We start from the raw sequence: 16,973 nt of genomic DNA, 5'->3' as shown, positions 1-16,973 counted from the left end.
GGGGGTGAGGCTGGGCCCAGCGGGTGAGGGCGGGCACAGCGGGTGAGTAGGTAAGGGAGGGCACATCAGGTGAGGGCGGGCCCTGGGCTGTCCCGTGATCTCCAAAGCCATTAACCTTTGTCTTAAACGGGCTGTTTGTTTTCATGAAGGAGCCGAGTTACTGAGTAGTCAGAAGTCTCCGGAAGGGATGTCTGATGCCTCCCCGCCCCCGCCCCCAAGCCTGCATTCATGGACTTCTGGGCCTGGAGTTAAGCTCCAAGGGTTACCTCCCCCCACACCCCGTCTCGCAGTCCACTCTGATCTTCTATGTGTGTTTCCTCTGCCCCTGTCTTCCCAGGGGGAAGGGGGAGCAGAGCACTGTCTGCGGGGACAGGAGGCCACGGGGAGCTAGGAGGGCAGGGGGAGAGACTGAGACAGGCACAGAGTGTTGGTGCCCAGCTGTCCTGTCCCCTCGCACCTGCCGGCACTAGCAGGCACCCAAGGTGGCGGCCTCGGCATTGGCAGAAGGCTCTGTGCTCCAAGTGCCACGCTCATGGGGAGCAGGGATGCCCAGGCCCCCCACCCCCGGGGCAGCTCACCAGGGAGTTCCCTGGCACAGTCACTCACCTGGCCCGGCGAGAGGCCAGAGTCACCTGGAGTCCCATCCTGCCTGTTGGTTTGCTGCTGAGCTGTCACTGGCCCGGGTCTTTGAGGAAATCACCATCACGGGGGGTAGGCTGGGGGGAGGCAGGGGAGTCTGCCTGTTTGACAAGAGCAGCTCTGCAGCCCCCCGGGGGGTCGGGGGGCTGTGGGCGGAGCACAGAGCTGCCAGGACCTCCAGGAGGCCGGGGAAGCCCAGGGTCCATCACGCAGAGCCCTCCCCTTTGTTCGGTGGGAAACAGCCGAGGAGGCGCTGGGTTAAGGGTCAGGTAACAGTAGGCGCCCGTGTAAACTTTGAGAACTATCTGATTATAAAAATAACACATTTTTGTAACATAGTTGGAAAATGCAGAACAGATGAGTAAAAGGCATTTTCTTCTGATACCTGTGTGTGCACACAGACTACTGTTCTGATTCCCGTGCTCACAGCGGGGTCGGCGGGCACGCTCCACTCCAGGTGTGAGTGTGTCCGGTCCCATCAAACTCACAAGCCCTGCAGAGGGGATACATTCCAATCGTCACCCGGCATTCCGGGTGTTACTGTTAATGTTGCTGCAATAAACATCTTTGTTTAAATGCCCTTTCCCCATCTTTGAACTTCTGGACAGAGTTCTCTAGAGGGACTTATTAGATGGAAGGCTATGAAAACTGCTTTCTGGAAAGATCTTGAAGCAGGAGCATCCGTTTCGCTGACCCCTTGGAACCACCAGGTATCTTTTAATTTTTGCCAATTTAATAAGTAGGAATTGGTATCTTATTGGTATTGGTTTATATGCCTGATTCCTGCCTATATCAATATTTTCTTAGATTTCTTTAGTTATTTGAGGGTTTTCATTACACATTGCGATGCCCCTTTTTCCAGGGTGGAGGTCTCTGGGCAGTTTTCTGATCCTCAATCCCGTCCTCCCTGGGTGGTCAGATTCTGGGATGGGCCTCTCCCAACCTCTCAGCACATCAAGACGACCCCACAAGCCCTCTGTGGTGGGTGTCCCTGAGCTTTGGTTCAACTCACTGGGCCCGCCTCTTGGGGGAGATGCTGTCCCTCAGCGAGAAAGCACCCAAAGGCTGGAAGGGTGGGATTCTGAGCTATGGACATAGAAGTCCGAAGGGCGCCCCAGCTGGAGTTCACCTTGATCAGAACAATGCCCAGAAGGAGAAGAGTCTGGGTCTGAGGACGGCAGGAGACACAGAGGGAGGTGGAGGCCCAGCCAGATGGTGAGGACCCCTGGCAGGCCGCATGGCATGGGGAACTGCGTGGGGCGAGCTGCTGAGAGTTGTTCAAGGGACCCAGGCCCAGGGAGGGAGGAAATCAGCTAGACCATCAGGTAGCCTGGAGCAGCACCTGCACCTGGGGCTGGGAAAAGTGGGCCCGGAGGCGGTGGGCAGCGGAGACTGGGACTTCGGAGAGGGCAGACCCTGGGGCTGCATGACCACCCTGCTCCCGCATCTGCCCCGCTGGGCCCTGCAGCTGGACTCAGAAAGACTGGGCCCCGCCACTGAAGGCAGTGTCTGCCTGGGACCCCTTCCGTGGGGAGGACTGGGGCAGCCACGGACGGCGGAGCCCACATTTCAGGGAGGAACTTTACAGCAGCTCTGGGGGTTCCAGCCACGCTTTACATCTGTTTCCGGTACTTCAAATGAGGCTCAGCGAGGACATTCAGTCTCCAAAGTGTGGGATGATGTGAGGAGATGGGGGGGCGGGGACGGCGGCCCCCAGCCCTGCACCTGCCGCTCCCCTCACACAGAGCCTCTGCAGGAGGGCGGCAGGGTGAGCCCCTCCCCTACACTTGAGGAAACTGAGTCCTGGGGATGTGGGCCCACCCAGGCTGGAGGCAGAGCGGGGACCAACCCCTGGCTTCTTCCCTCCCTGCTGCTGCCACGAGGCCCCGCGGACGCCTCCCCACCTGCCTGTCCCTTGCCCTCGACAAGGACTTCTAGCAGCCTCTCCCAAGGGCTACACCACCTCCCACCTGAGGGGCTCCAGGGCCCCCTGAGGGCCTGCAGGGGGTGGGGGTGCTGGTTGGTGAAAGAGCCCAGACCCCAGATCAGGAGCCCCAAGCCTTCCCTCTGCAGCCCAGAGAAAGGCAGTGGACAGTGGGCTCAGGGGTCCGGGGTCCCCGACAGCTGTGTGTGCAGGGGTCCTCACCCGCCCCCAGGGCCCTGCAGCCCCCACCCACCCAGCAGCTGCCCCTAGCTCCTCCCCACTTGGGGCATTCCCAGATACTGGTCAAATTGTTTTCAAGAGGACACACGCGATTAACCATCAACCTGAGAAAATGACTTCTCGGTGGACTCCTGGCCAGTACTTTTCCAACAGGCCCTGGACGCTGGTCCCCACCCAGTGTCCCTGAGGAAAACCCCCAAGGTGCGGAGCCAGGAGCCAGGGTGCGTGGGACAGTCCTGGAATCCCACCTTTGCACCTGTGGCCCTTTGGGGGTCCCCACACAGCACCCCAAAAGATACCCTCACTCCTCCCAGTTCAGACCCCTCCTCCCCAAACCTACGCCCTCCCCAGAGCAGTCCGGGTGCCTTTATGCCTTGCACCTTCCCTGCCCCCATAAGCCAGTCCCTTCCCGCACTCCAGTTCCTCAGTGATGCCCCAAATCCCTCCTCAGGCCCTGAGGAATGAGCTCAGGGACCCAGCTCGGGGCTGCCCCCCCGCTCCCCCCTGGGGACCCGTAGGTGCACACAGATGACCCAGGTCAGGGGAGGGCTGCCCAGACAGAGCACACGCATCCGTACGTTTGTGCTCGTGTGCTCTGGGCTGAGCACAGAGGCTTCCGCGGGCCGGGGAGCAGCACATCGTTGTAGTGGGACTGCGCGGGCTCGGCCACTAAAAGGACATCGGCTCGAGGTTCCTTGTGGACCTTCAACAGGCCAGGTGGGCCAGTGGTGCAAATGTGCTTTCAGGAATGCAGTTTGGGGAACAAAATTCGCGGTTCACCATAGCCATCGTTTGGGAACTATCTCTCCAGGGACCGCACCGGGAGCTGAGCTGTCCTTGCACGGTCCCCATGTGCTAGGGGACAGACTCTGCTGGGACACCACGACAGTCATGCTCCTCTGTCTTTCTTTGATGAAGGGACCATGACTGAGCCAAAGGGGGCTTGTGTCTCTACTGACATGCTCATGGGGGATCTCATAAGGCCTTCAGCACAACGGCCCCTGGGCAGCCGCCCCCGTCAGGTGCTGACCAAGCACCTCCTGAGCACCTACTCCATGCAGGTCCCCTGTGCTCCTGACAGGACAGCAAATACCAACCGCGAACCCCACCTGAGCCTGTGGAAGTGGGCAGGGGTGGAGAGGGGCCGGTGAGGAGCCCCAGGGCCCCCACATTCAAGGATGCCCAAAGGAGTCAGGTTTGGAGAGCGGGCCAGAGAAACGGGCAGCGGTCAGGCCAACAGGGTGGGAGTTCATCACCCCGAGGGTGGGAGTTATTCCAAGCTAAGAGGCAGGGTGAGGAGACCCCTCAAAGGTGCTGGCTGCAGGGGGAGCATGAATGGAGAGAGCAGGGGGAGGCCTGGTCCAGGGAGGGAGCACTGTAGATGGGCTCACTTGGGGGTGGGGAGCTGATGGGACCTGAGATTGACAAAAGAGTGGGCTGAGAAGACCTCCCAGCCCCTGAAGATACAGCCGCCCCCCCCTGCAGAGCACAGGTGTGGCAGGTGTCCCCTGCGGGTCCCCCGCAGCTGCTGGAGGACGCAGAGCGGGAGGCGGCTGGACTGGGGGTCGGAGACCTGGGTCAGGATGCAGTAACTAGAAGCCAGAGTGGATCTTGGGAAGGTAAGTAGGTGAAGGTGGAGAAGGGGGGGTGCTCTGAGCAGAATGTCTTCTCGGTACATTAAGCGGCACCTTTCCCAAGAATGGAAGGGAAGGACACGCGAATAAACCAGGCTACAGGCAGGGGCGGGGCGGGCTCCTCTGCCCACCTGCTGCTCAGGCTGCTGGAGGGGGAGAGGGGTGGGGGAGGGACCGTGGAGGGGGTGGGCCTGAGCATCTGGAGCTCAACCCCCAAACGCCCCAGCAGATTGTCAGGAGCTGCCCCCAAGTCAGGGGGTGTGGATGCCTTTGACTGAAAGGCTGAGGTGGAGGAGGGGAAGGAAATGAAGCAGGAGCTCCTGGGGACCCTCCTGCAAGACAGAGGGTCAGAGAGCACCCCTGGGGGACACATGGGGCCAGCCCGGCAGAATTCAGGAAGTTTGGAGGAAGGAGACAGGAAGGGTTACCCCTGCCCCCGCCACCCTTTTGCCGGACTGGATCTAAGGTTGGTGCTTGGGAGAAGGTTCTAGAGCATGAGGACAGGTGAGGGCACTGCGGGGGGAGGTCGAAGTTGGAGATGAGCCTGCGCAGGCTGTCAGGCCCTGAGGCAGGCTGGCCAGGGTCCAGATGGGGACAGGCCAAGGGCACCGAAGCACTGAGCAGGCCAGGCTGACAGCGCAGTCCTGGACTCGGGGCGGGACCTGGGGCTGGGGGTCAGATTGGACACTGGGAGCAGAGCCTAGGCTCAGAGAGTGACCGGCCTCGGGTGTGGTCTTGGGTGATGGCCAAGGTTCAGAGGGCAAGGTCACTGGCTCAGGGGCCGGCGGGGTGGGCAACGCCTGAGTCAGCTCTCGAACATGGGCAGAGCTAAGAAAGTTGTCCCGTAGGGCAGAGAGCCTGGCCAGAGTCTGCAGAGGAGGGACCCGACTCAGGGGTTGGAGGTCAGAGGTCAGAGGAAGGAAGAGGGGGAGCGTGGGCCATGGTTTGGGAAAGGCAGGGTCAGTGAGGGCCGGGGAAGCGGGGCAGACACCCTCCATCCTGAAGTCCACGGGGTGGGAGAGAAACAGCAGCTGGGGACACAGCTGCCCCACGTTGTGAGCGCGCTCCCCGAGCAGGCACGCGCTGCAGCTCTCTGTAGGGCCCGGAGCCCCGTCCGTGTCTCCAGGCACAACCATGAGGCTCCGCATTGGCCGCGCACAGGTGAGAGGAGCCAGGCTCCCACCCTGCCCCCCACCCTGCCCCCCACCGTCCAGGAACAAGCGAGGCCTCTCCCCTCCCCATGGCCAGGCCCTGCGGCTGCGTCTGGAGTCAGCCCTCAAAGCCCGTCCCTGCGTCCTTGCGGGTTCACCTTGGCCACAGGGCAAGGCCTGACCCCACTGTGGACCCTTAGTCACTTCAGCCCAAAACCAGCCCAAACCATAAAGCAACGGAACAGCTTTATTCGGGCCTTAGGCGTTGCCATTCAGGAAACACCGATTGGCTTGCCAAGGAAAGAGCGCCCGGGGGGAGGAGGAAGCGTGCAGAAAGGCGAGAGCCACAGGGGTTGGCGTGGGCAGAAATCATTCCAGTTGTGTCCACGGCCCAGCTCCCCGTGCTGGGCTCTGGCCGGGAGCTCGGTGACACACTCGGACTGGCGGCGGGTTGTGATGCCTGGTGCGGTCCGAAAGCTCCCGTCCAGGTGTGGGCTGCGTGCCGGCCCCTGGCTGCTCCCGGACGTGGCGTTCCCATCAGCGCGGCGCAGAGCCCAGGCCCGCGCCTCCATGCCCGGCCCAGGAGAGCTGCACGCCTGCCGCAGACAGGCCCCGGGAGGGCGTGTTGCTAGGCCGGAGCCAACGTGGGAAATCCAGAGCATGCAGTGACCACCTGCCCGTGAGGGGCACGAGCCCCCCCACAGGCGGCAGGTGGCTGCTTCGGCATCCGGGCTCCCCCGTGGGAAAGTGGAACTGGGGACCATGGTGATGGAGGGCACAGCTTCAATACACCCCCACCAAGGAGGTGCTCACAGGTTTATTACCTACAGATCCCAGCAACTTGGGGGGACGTGATGAGCCAGGGAAGGGGGCCCTGAGGAGGGGGAGGGGTAACGAGGAGGGGGAAGGGCCCCAGGAGGGGGAGAGTCCCAAGGAAGGGAGGAGGGTCCTGAGGAGGGGGTCCCGAGGAGGGCGAAGGGGGTCCCAATGAGGGGGAGGGAGTCCTGAGGAGGGGGTCCAAAAGGAACCAAGGTGCCAGACATGCTAATGAGGCCTTCTGGGACCTCCCACTCCAGCCCAGAGTGTGACCCCCACAGACCCCGGGGAGGCAGACCCCAGGGGAGGCAGACCCCGAGGGAGGTGCAGGGCTGAGGCCCGCCTGAATTCCTGACTGCTGAATCAGGACGAATAACAGCCGGGTGCTGTTTTCCCCGAGCTTTGGGTGGTTTGTTTGGCAGAGAGTGATAAGTGAAGGGAAGGTCTGGAGGTGGTCCCAGGAGAACAATTGGAACCAAAAGCACTGGGCGGGTGGGCAGCCGCCTGTGACCTCGTCGCCCAGGCAGGTCAGGGAGGCTGGAGCGTCCTGGCCACCCTGGAGTCCCTGAGTAGCGGCAGCGGTTGGGAGGGAATACACAAACGGGGGTCCAAGCCTGCGCCCCACGAGCGACAGTCTCAACCCAAGTGATGCTGCTGTCTTTCCAAGTGGCAGAGAAAGTTGGGGCATTGCTGGAAGGAGGGGGCCCTGGCCCTGTGGATGGAGTCATGAGTCTGCGGATGCCCAGCCCCAGCTACCTCGGGGTGGGGGGGTTGGGGTCCGGTGTCAGCTGACAGCATCGGCCTCGACGGCTGCACGTGGGAGAAAGTGCTTGCAGAGGTCCTCGGAGATCTGCCTTGGGTCCTGGGCTGTGTCCCCAGTGAGAGGCAGTCACAGAGCTCTGGGGACACGGAGGGGCTGCGGCCTCCATGGTGGGGCGGAGAGGGCTCGCTGGGGAGACCCCATGGGGGCAGAAATCTCCCATCGCAGCCCAGCCACACCCAGAACAAGATGTGTGTGACCCAGGTGACCAGATCCCAGGAATGGCGGGTCCTCTGCCTGGTGGAGATCCCCGGGAGGGAGGGGGGCTTGCTTCCTCTCTCCCATCAGGAACCTCGGCTGCCCTGGGGTCACAAAAGAGATTCTTAAACTCTCAGCTGAAGAAGGGAAGCAGGCCCGGAGGGAGGTCCTTGCCCAAAACTGTGGCTTCGCAGGGAGCGGGAGAAGCACCCTGGACCCTGGGCCCCCAGCACCCATGCCGCACCCCTGCGGAAAGGCATGTGGGATGACTGGAGCCTCAGCAGCCATCCTGGGCAATAAGGACAAAGCTGCTGATGGTGGAGCAGTGAGCCGGCGGGACACGAGGGGCCTGTGTCCCTGACACCGGAGCCCTGCGCCAGCCCTGGGCCCCTCCTGTGGGCTTCTCCAACGTGAGGGAAATACGCGCTGGGCGAGCCGGAGGGGGGGGGGGGGGGGGGGGGGGCGTTGTGCGAGCCTCTGCTCCCAGCTGACCAGGTCACTATCGTCCGGGAGCTTTGCTGAGGGCAGTGTTCCCATAAACCAGCAGAGGGCACAAACACTCAAAGAGAACGGGGTTACACACACACCCAGCCCTGCAGGTGTGCCCACGTGCACACGCACACTCACATGGCCCCCACGATGCCCCCACGATGCCCCCACGATGGGCTGATGAAGGCCTTTTGGATCCACCCCCGCCGAGAAGTCCTGGGGCCCTGGGGATACGGTGGGGACAGGGCTGGGGGATGGAGAAGAGCACTTGCACCCGGGGTCAGCGGGGCTGGTCTGCACTCACACGCCGCAGCTCCGGCGAGAGCCCATAATCGAGGACGAGATCACAGGTCAGGGGTCACCCCCGGTTGTGGGTCACTTGTCATGTGCGGGGCCCTGGGAGGGACACCTGCCACGTCAGGGGGACACCGCTGACCCGGCAGCTCCACGCCCTCTGAGGAAACAGGGACTTGGAAGTCACAGAGACGGGGTCTGCCCGGGCGGGACCCAGCACGCAGACTCAAAAGGGCCTGGTTCAGGTTCTTCCCTGGAACCGGGGCGGTCCACGGCGTCCAGGGTTTGACCCCGCTCATCCTGGGGCAGCCCCCCACCCCAGTCCTGGAAGAGGGCGCGGCGCCTGCACTGGTTCTGCGTCTTCGCGAGACACCCACGCCCTCCAGGGCCACGTGGTCGCGGTGGACCTAGAAGCCCAGAGGGAGCCGGTGTGGGAGGTCCGCAGACGCACGCGGGGCCTCCACCCCGGGGGATAACTCGGACGAATCCGGGAGCTCGTGGGTGACGGGTAGTAAGGGTCCGTCTGGTCCCGGAAGCTGAGCTTGCGAGAGGGGAAAATGTCGGAGGGGGGTCGGAAGCGGTGGAAGGGGCGTCCCTGCGTCTGAGGAGGCAAGAGCGAAGCGCAGGCCGCGCCACTGCAGCTCGGTCTGTAAGCTGTCTCCAGCTCACGGCTGGCTTCCTCGGGCTCCTGTCCGCAGGCGGCGCGGGGCGCGGGGCGCGGGGCGCGGGGCGCGAGCAGAGTCTCACAGAAGCCTCGCGGGCGCCAGAGCGCAGCCCAGCTGTCACCCCCAGGGCAAAGCGGCGGAGCGCCTACGGGGGTCCCATCGGTCTGCGTGTCATGCTGGGTTCGGCCTGACAAGGGTGACCTGTCTGGCGGGGCCGCCGTCCGCGTGCGGCTCCCCGAGCCCCCAGGGTTTGGAGGAGAGTGAGGGCTGCACAGAAGGGCGAACTGGCAATGGGGGGGCGTCGCAGCCCTAAGCGGAGGTGCGGGGGGCACCGGAGTTGGGGGGTAAACACAGGCCATCGGCGCGCAGATGGCACGTGCTGAGGGCAGAGGAGGGGTGAGGCGGGGGGAAGTGAGGGCCCACATCCAATGACTGTGTCCTTATAAGACGAGGGACAGCACAGAGACGCGGGGGCCTGAAGGGGCAGGACGGGGCCTCCCCTGGAGCCTGTGTGGGGAGCCTGGCCCTGCTGCTCTGTGAGGTTGGACTTCCGGCTCCAGGCTGAGGACGAGCGTCCCTGCTCAAGACCCCCGGGGCGGCCCCCAGACTCGGACACATAAGCAAGGAGATGGGATGTTCTCCGGGGGGGGTGCCTGTCAGTCAGGAGCTGCAGGTAAGGTTCTGGAGGGCGACCGGTGCGAGTAGGGAGGGGTACACACCGAACCTTGTCCTTCAGCCGTCCAAAGCCCCCGGAGACAGAGGAGGGGTGGTCAGTGGACAGGGAGGCCTGCAGCGGAGCACACGCCCAGTGCCCTTCTTGGGAAGCTGGTCAGCCAGGGCGGCCGCTGAGGGCGGGCGGGGAGGGTGGGGATGGTGGGACAGGGTCCAGGCACAAGTCGCTCTGGGGTGGCCGGCCCTCACCCTTTCCCCTCCTGCTTCAAACACGTGGCATTAGCCACCGTTCGAGGGCCAGAGGGTGGACTCCGAGGCATGGTCACCAGCTGGATGCCACCTTCTTCGCACATGTGGCACTTGGCCATCAGGGACATTCCTGTGACCTCTACGTCTACCTTCCGGGTGTTCTCCTGTGCCTGTCGGCTCTTCTCGGGGACCAGCCAGGCTCGCTGCAAGTGCCCCAGGGTGGGGGCCATCCTGGCCTCCCCAGACCCTGTGTGGGCCGTGCGGGGTGCAGTGTCCACAGCCGGTCGTGCCCAAAGGCTCCGGGCTTCCCATGCATGTCTGACCCCTCTGTCTGCCGTCTGCCCCCAGGTATCACAGCCCCTTCTGGGGGATCCTTGCATTCCAAAACATTCCACCTTAAGGAAGGTGAACGGAGCTCCGGAGAGCATGCCAGGCCTCCCGTGAAGTCTGAGAGCTTGAAGGGCACCAGCTCCCTTGGGACGGGTGGATGGGAGGGCACTGACGGGCCGGCGGGACACAGCGCGTGCCACGGACGCAGGGGCGTCGGTAACAGATGTGCAGATGGTGAGGCCAGGGGACCAGCCCAGCCCCAGGTCAGCCAGCCCCCAGGGCTGGTGGGATGAGGTTTAGGCCAACTGGTGCCCCTCAGCCTGGAAACCAGGGGACCAGGGCTGAGGCCTTGGATGGGGGACATTGAGCAAAGCCTAGGAGGAACGCAGGCTGGAAGCAGGGCCATCCAGGGGAAAGCCTGGTGCGGGGGGGTTTGGATGAGGGCAAAGTCAGAGACCAGGAGCACGTGGGGGTTGGGGGAGGGTCTGAGGAGGGCGAAGAGCACGTGTGCCCAGCCCGAGCCCCCAGTGGGCAACCCTGCTGGTCTGGGGCCAGGCACCAGCGGGGTCCTGGGACAGGCACGAAGGGACCCCAGCAGTGATGATGGGCTGACTGTCCCTGCTGCGAGGACCCCCACAAAGCCCCAGGAGGCCGGGACCCCTCAAGTGCAGCGACTCTCGAGAGGGCCCTGGGCCAGAGCGTGCTGGGTGTCTGCCCCGCCTGCCCTGCGGGTGAATCGGTCCTCCCCAGACCCTTGCAGGGCAGGCTGGGCACAGGAGGGGCCCTGAGCCCCCGTCTCTCCACGCCCCCCCAACCCGCTCTTCCCGCGCATTTCCTGGTGCCGGTCTTGCCTCCATGGCCTCTTGCGTGTGGAGGAGGCCCACCCAAAGACGTCATTGTACCGTAATCACCTCTTTAAAGACCCATCTCCAACCACAGCACATGAATCTGGGAGAACACAGTTCAGCAGGAACAACTCTGACTGATTCCATTCCCCTGTAATGCCGCGGGGGGTGCCCAAACACACAGGAGCCTGGTGCCTCCCCCCAGGGTGAGGGCAGCGGCCACACCCCTGCACCCGCTGCTCCCGAGACCCGCTCAGCAGCTGAAGGGACGCCCAGGGCTCCGGATCCCACCCACTGGCAAGACCCTTTGCTTGGGGCTGGAATGTCTTGAGCACTCGGGTCCTTGGATCCTGCTGATTTCTACCACGTGGAGACTCCGCAGCACCCGGAGCGTGACCGTTCCCACGGCCGTAGCGCCGGTGTGGGACCTCTTCGTTGGGCGCCCTTGGGCCAGCGCACACGTTCCGGTCTCCTGGGTGTCCTTCCAAGGCCCCAGGGGCCCCCTCACGCCTCGGTCCCGAGCCCTCCATCTCCTCCTGGGGACGTGAGTTCTCATGAGCAACCGGAAGCTGCCAGTCAAACCTGCGCCTGTCCTGGGATGGGGACCCCTGCCCCACTGACCGAGGGAACCACGCCAGCCGCAGGTCTGTGCTGTTGGGCCGGCCGCAACGTGGGGTCCAGCGTAGTGGGCTCCTGCTCCACGGGGCGGCCAAGCCTGGGCCGAGGCAGGTGGATGTGCAGGTAGTCCTCCTGGCCAGGCTGCCCCACCCATCCCTCGAGGGTCTGGCTGCACGGACGGCCTCTGTCACCTGCAGGTACCACTGAGCCCCACAGGACGTTTCCAGCTGCGTGGCTTGCCACGCGACCAAGCTCGTGGGACCCACCGTCCGGGCGTCTCTCCCTCACCGGAGCCTTCTCTCAGCCCGGCCTCCAGTGAGAAATGGAAGCCTTCGCCCTCACTGTGCACTTAATGTGCATCTGTGTCAGTGCATCCTGCAGGGCTCCTCTGCCCAAGGCTCTTCTCAAGAGCTGCCTGCCTGGGCCCCCGAGTTGGCGGAGACCCCCCAGGTGGCCAGGCAGGGGGCTTGGTCCACGCCGAGTGTGAGCGTCTGCAGGGGCCAGGGGCGGCCAGGGACTCTGGGAGATGGTCGGGTGGCGTTTAGATCCCTCTCTATTCCCAAATGGATTCGAGGTGACAGACAGATGTGCACGGGATGGAATTTAACAATCAGGGGAGAAGGGGAGATGAAGCTAAATATTCTGAACACAAGTGCAATCTTGGCTCTGTTTCTCCGGCTCAAAAGGTGAACTACTTCTTTCAAGTTGAAAAACTCCGCAAACGAGAAGCCATGTTCGCAAAATACCACCTATCGGCTCGCCACGCCCATGAGCTCCATCTGCGGTGAGTTGAGCCACGAGCAGCCCCAGAGGGCCGGGCGGGGCCTCTCACCCCGGGCGCTGCGCAGCTTGGCGGCGGCTGTGACGCATCCCGGGCTACCGTGCCGCTTGCTCCCGGGACGTCGGGAGATGGGGACCAGTCGGGGCCTGAGTCCGCACTTCGGCTCCACCGCACGCATGGCCGCATCCAAGCAAGGCTGCACACTCCCGTCCCTCGCCCCCAGCTCCGGCCTGACTCTGTCGCAAAGCCCCGGGGTCCCCAGACACAGAATGGGATGCCGGTGACCAGCCCTTCAGAAAAGAACAGCCTGATTCGTGGCGTTTGCCAATTTCTCTGGTGAGAATATTTCCAGCGTGGCTGATTTCAAGCTACTGATGCTTAACAGCCAGCCCACCAACCCCTGATTATCCAACATTGCTTTTTAGGGCAGGATGGGGTGCTGGCCCACCCCCAAAGCCACCAAGGCCAGAGCCCACAGGCTGACGCAGGGGAGAGCCACGCTCTGCAGAGGGAGGGGGCGGGGAGGGCAAGTGTTGGCTGCGTCCGACCCCCAGGCCGCACGGGGGAAGCCGGTACCTCGGGTGGGCCTGTGTGCTCGGCCCTGGGCCGGGCGGGGGTCCCCTGCCGGTCACAGCTCCTGGGAGGGTGGATGGGGGCGGGGGGTTGTGGGGCAGCTGAGGCCCTGTGGTGGGGTCCTGCGGTGGGGTCTGTGAGAGCCGCCCTGGGGGGCCTCTCGTGGGGAGACAAGTGCAGACTTCGCTGTGCCCCCCAGTCAGGGTTAGGGCTGAATGGAGGAGGGGTGAGCGTGGAGACCCCTCCTGCCACAGGTCTGAGGCCACCTGTTGGCTCCTTTCTCCAGGGGCTGGGCCGCGTTCGTGGCTGTGTGGAGGCTGGTCCCCACGCTGCCTATTCCAGGCGGGGCCCGGGCACTGCAGCCCCTGACAGTGTCTGGTCAGCTCCTGATAGGCGGACCTCAGGGAGGGGCTTCTGCAGCCGATGGTAGCTGTCCCCCAACTCCTCACCACCCCACACGAGCCAGACAGCATCCCACAGGTCGGCACGCACACCCAGGGCCCCGGGGGCTGCCGGAGCCCCTGTTGGTCCCACGGAAGTGGGGGCTGACACCCCCAGCAGAACCCTATGTGGGCAGGGTCCCCTGCCCAGCACGTCCATCCTGGCCGTCTCTCCTGGTTTGGGCGGCTCCAGGCCCTTCCCGCACCTTTCTCCAGGGTGCCAGGCCACCGGCTCATAGCGCGGTTTGGGGTCCTCGGACCAAACCAAGAGGACAGAAAACCTCACCCAACACCTGTCGCCCACACTCTCGTGTGTGAATTACTGCAGTGTGTTTCTGTGGAGGGGACGCCTCCTCACAGACAGGAGGGAGGGCTGTGGCCGCACGTGGGCTACCCGGCCGGGGGCTCACAGACCCCAGATCCGCTCGTCACCCAAACAACAGCCAGCAAGCCCAGCCCAAGGCCACACGAGGTATTTTTCCTAAGGGAGACGAACCTTGAAAAGCAAATCAGAGTGATCACAAGGATCCACAGGGAGGGGATTTCAAACCCTAGTGGACGAGGCCAATGGCCAGGAGAGCAGAGGCCTGATTCCAGGGCTGATGAGGGACAAACACCTCAAGGTCTGGCTCTGAGCTCAGACAGTCGGGGCAAATCTGCTCAGTGCCGACCAGCTGGAACCAGGCAAGTTAGTCCTGCCCCGTGCCTCAGCTTCCCCATCTGTCAGTTAAAATGTTCTGTAAAAATGGCATAATGTGCACCAAGTGCCTGTCTGGTCCCTGGCCCGGTCAGCGCTGGGTGTGGCTTTTATTCTACTGTGTCGACCAAATGCCAACACGGGAGAGAGGCCAGGTGTGGGCGTGGACCACAATCTGCCTCATGAAACTAGGGGAGGGACCCCAAGAGTGTAAACCGAGACAACCCCTTTGGAAAAATGTTTGGCACTCTGTCAGAAATTGAAACATGCTCGCGGTGCGCGGGCTGGCCCTTGCGCTCGGGGTGTCCGCCCAGGGGAGGCAGACCCAGTGAAACGTCCCCACGGGCGCTGGCCCCCGGCAGCGCCCCTTGCACCCCCGCGGCCTCCGTCAGCCCGAGAAACCGGGAGACCAACTGTGGTGCGTCCCCACTGGCGTCTCGCTCGGTGGCGGGAAGGGAGGAGGCGCGTCCAGCCCCACGCGGCGCCGTCCTGTTCACACGGAGTTCGGGATCGGCGGTGCTGACCTGGGGGTCGAGAGAGCTCTCCAGGCGAGGGCGCATCTCTGCTTGTGCCGGCCGCAGCTGCGCAGACCCAGGGCCCTCCGAGCTCTGCGCTGACCGGCTGAGGTCTCGTGCAAACCACACCTGGAGAAGAGCCCCGGCCTCTGAGCCCACCTGCCCGGCACACGTGCCCCTGTGTCGCCGGGGCCACGGGGAGGCAGGCGTTTCGGGCAGAGAGCCCTGCTCTTGCCTTGAACTGTCCCCAGGCGGTGCCCGGCCTTCCTTGGAGTGCCCGCGTGTCCGGGCGTGTCCGTCCTCGGCTGCAACGTTGTGCTGCTCCGAGCAGGGTCTGTGCAGGAAGGACCCCTGCACGTCTGAGCCGACGCAAGGGGTCGGACGCACCCGACAGAACTCAGGGTCAAGGCTGGGCTGCTGGAGCAGCAGAGGTGACCGGGAGGAGCCAGGGGACGCTGGGAATGAGCCAACCCTGGAGGAGGAAGCCTCGCTGGGGGGCCAACCAGGGGGGTGAGCGGGAGTGAGCGGGGGGCAAGTGGGGGCCCCTGGGGGCAAGGCTGGAGGTCCAGGGCATTCACAGAGGAGAGGGTGAGATGGGGGGTGAGTGTGCAGAGTGGGGGGGAGCCATAAGGAGCCTTGACAGCCACATAGGCATTAGACTTGGAAATAGGGAGCCACTGAAGGTTCCAGATGGAGGGCAGCCTGAATGGAGGAAAAAGGAAGCACTAGATCAAGGAGGTTATTTCACTCATTTTCATTATCAGTCTCCGGACCTTAAGTGACAGATGCACAAATTGAAAATTTCTCAACAACAGAAGGAAGAGCTCTGGAGCCTCACAGGCAGAACATGGCCAGGAAGCTGAAAGCAGGACCAATCTCTCATCTTTCCTTTGTTCCAACCTGCTTGCAGCCTGGGACCTCCACACAGACATCTTCTGTCTCTTCCTAACTGCTCTGAACCCCCATCTTTGTCCTGATGGGCAGCATGGGCCCCATGCTCCCTCCCCACTGCACTGCCCACCATGACTTTGTCCTCCTCTGGGCTCCTCACACATACCCTTGGCTCCCCTTGTTTTCTTCCTGATGGCAGGCACCTCAGGAGAACCACCACAGGGGCTCCTATTTGTGTCCCCAGCCCAGTGCAGCAACTGATCCTCCACATTCCCTATACCATGGATGGATGGAGGAGTGGAAGGATGGTGGTTGGATGGATGGATGGATGGATGGATGATGGATGGGTGGATGATGGATGGATGGATGGATGGATGGATGGATGGATGAAAGGAGAGAGGGAGGGGTAGATAGATAATGGATGGATGAATGGAGGAGTGGAAGGTTGGTGGATGGATGGAGGGAGGGGGGAAGGAGGAAGGGAGGGGTATATAGATGATGGATGGATGTTGGAGAGGTGGATGATGGATGGGTGGAGGAGTGGAAGGATGGTGGAAGAATGGTGGATGGAGGGTGGATGTGTGGATGGTGAATGGATAGTGGATGGATGGATGATGGATGGGTGGATGGATGAATGGTGAATGGATGGGTGGGTGGGTGGATGGATGGTGAATGGGTGATGGGAAGTAGATTGCATGTACTGAATGCGTTCTGTCTTAGCCATTCTCAAAGAGCAGTCTGTCTGTGATGTGAGAAGTCTTTGAGATTCAGACTGCCTACCCATGGACAGCACCCAGGCCACCCAGAATGGGAAACAGAGCCAAGTGGGGTCTGCTGCCTCTTGAGGCTTGAGGGCCACAGGGTTTGATACACTATTGGGAGGTAGCTCGGGGAGGTTCAGGGCCAGGATAACCCCGGGCACCCCTCGTTTGAGTAGGCTGAGATGCCCAGCCAAGGAAACCTGACCTCCCAGGGGACTGAGGGGCCAAGGGAGCCCAAAGGATCAGGTCACTATACTGAGGAAGGCAGCAGGTCGGGTGGCCCAAGTTTCCGTGTTTACACATCCAAAGTGGGGCAGGTCTCACCATAGGGAGGGGCCCATGGCAAAAGGCTGACACAATGACTTTGGAGCAACATGGCCAAGGGTGGGACTGGGGCTTCCAGGCAGGAGAGGCACAAGGTGTCCATCATGGGGGTGTCTGAGCATCCTGATCCTGGGATCCTCCGAGATTGATTTCAGAATCTGGGCTGACATGTCTGACTTGACCCCCACAGCACCAGACACCACTGCTGAATGAGCCCAAATAAGGACAGGGCTACCTCCCACTGTGCTAGCCATAGGGTACAAGCAGATGGACTACATACCTAGGCATCGGGGCTTCCACACCCCTGCCACAGGCCCGAGGAGGAGACTGCCACTCTAGTTGGAACATTATCCCCTGGCCCTATAGAAATCATTCCCAGAAATGTCCTCTTTCCCCCACTCTTGCCC

Source organism: Phoca vitulina, unplaced genomic scaffold, assembly GCF_004348235.1.
Source record: "Phoca vitulina isolate PV1807 unplaced genomic scaffold, GSC_HSeal_1.0 scaffold17, whole genome shotgun sequence".
Lineage (NCBI taxonomy): Eukaryota > Metazoa > Chordata > Mammalia > Carnivora > Phocidae > Phoca > Phoca vitulina.
Note: the sequence above shows the minus strand (reverse complement) of the source record.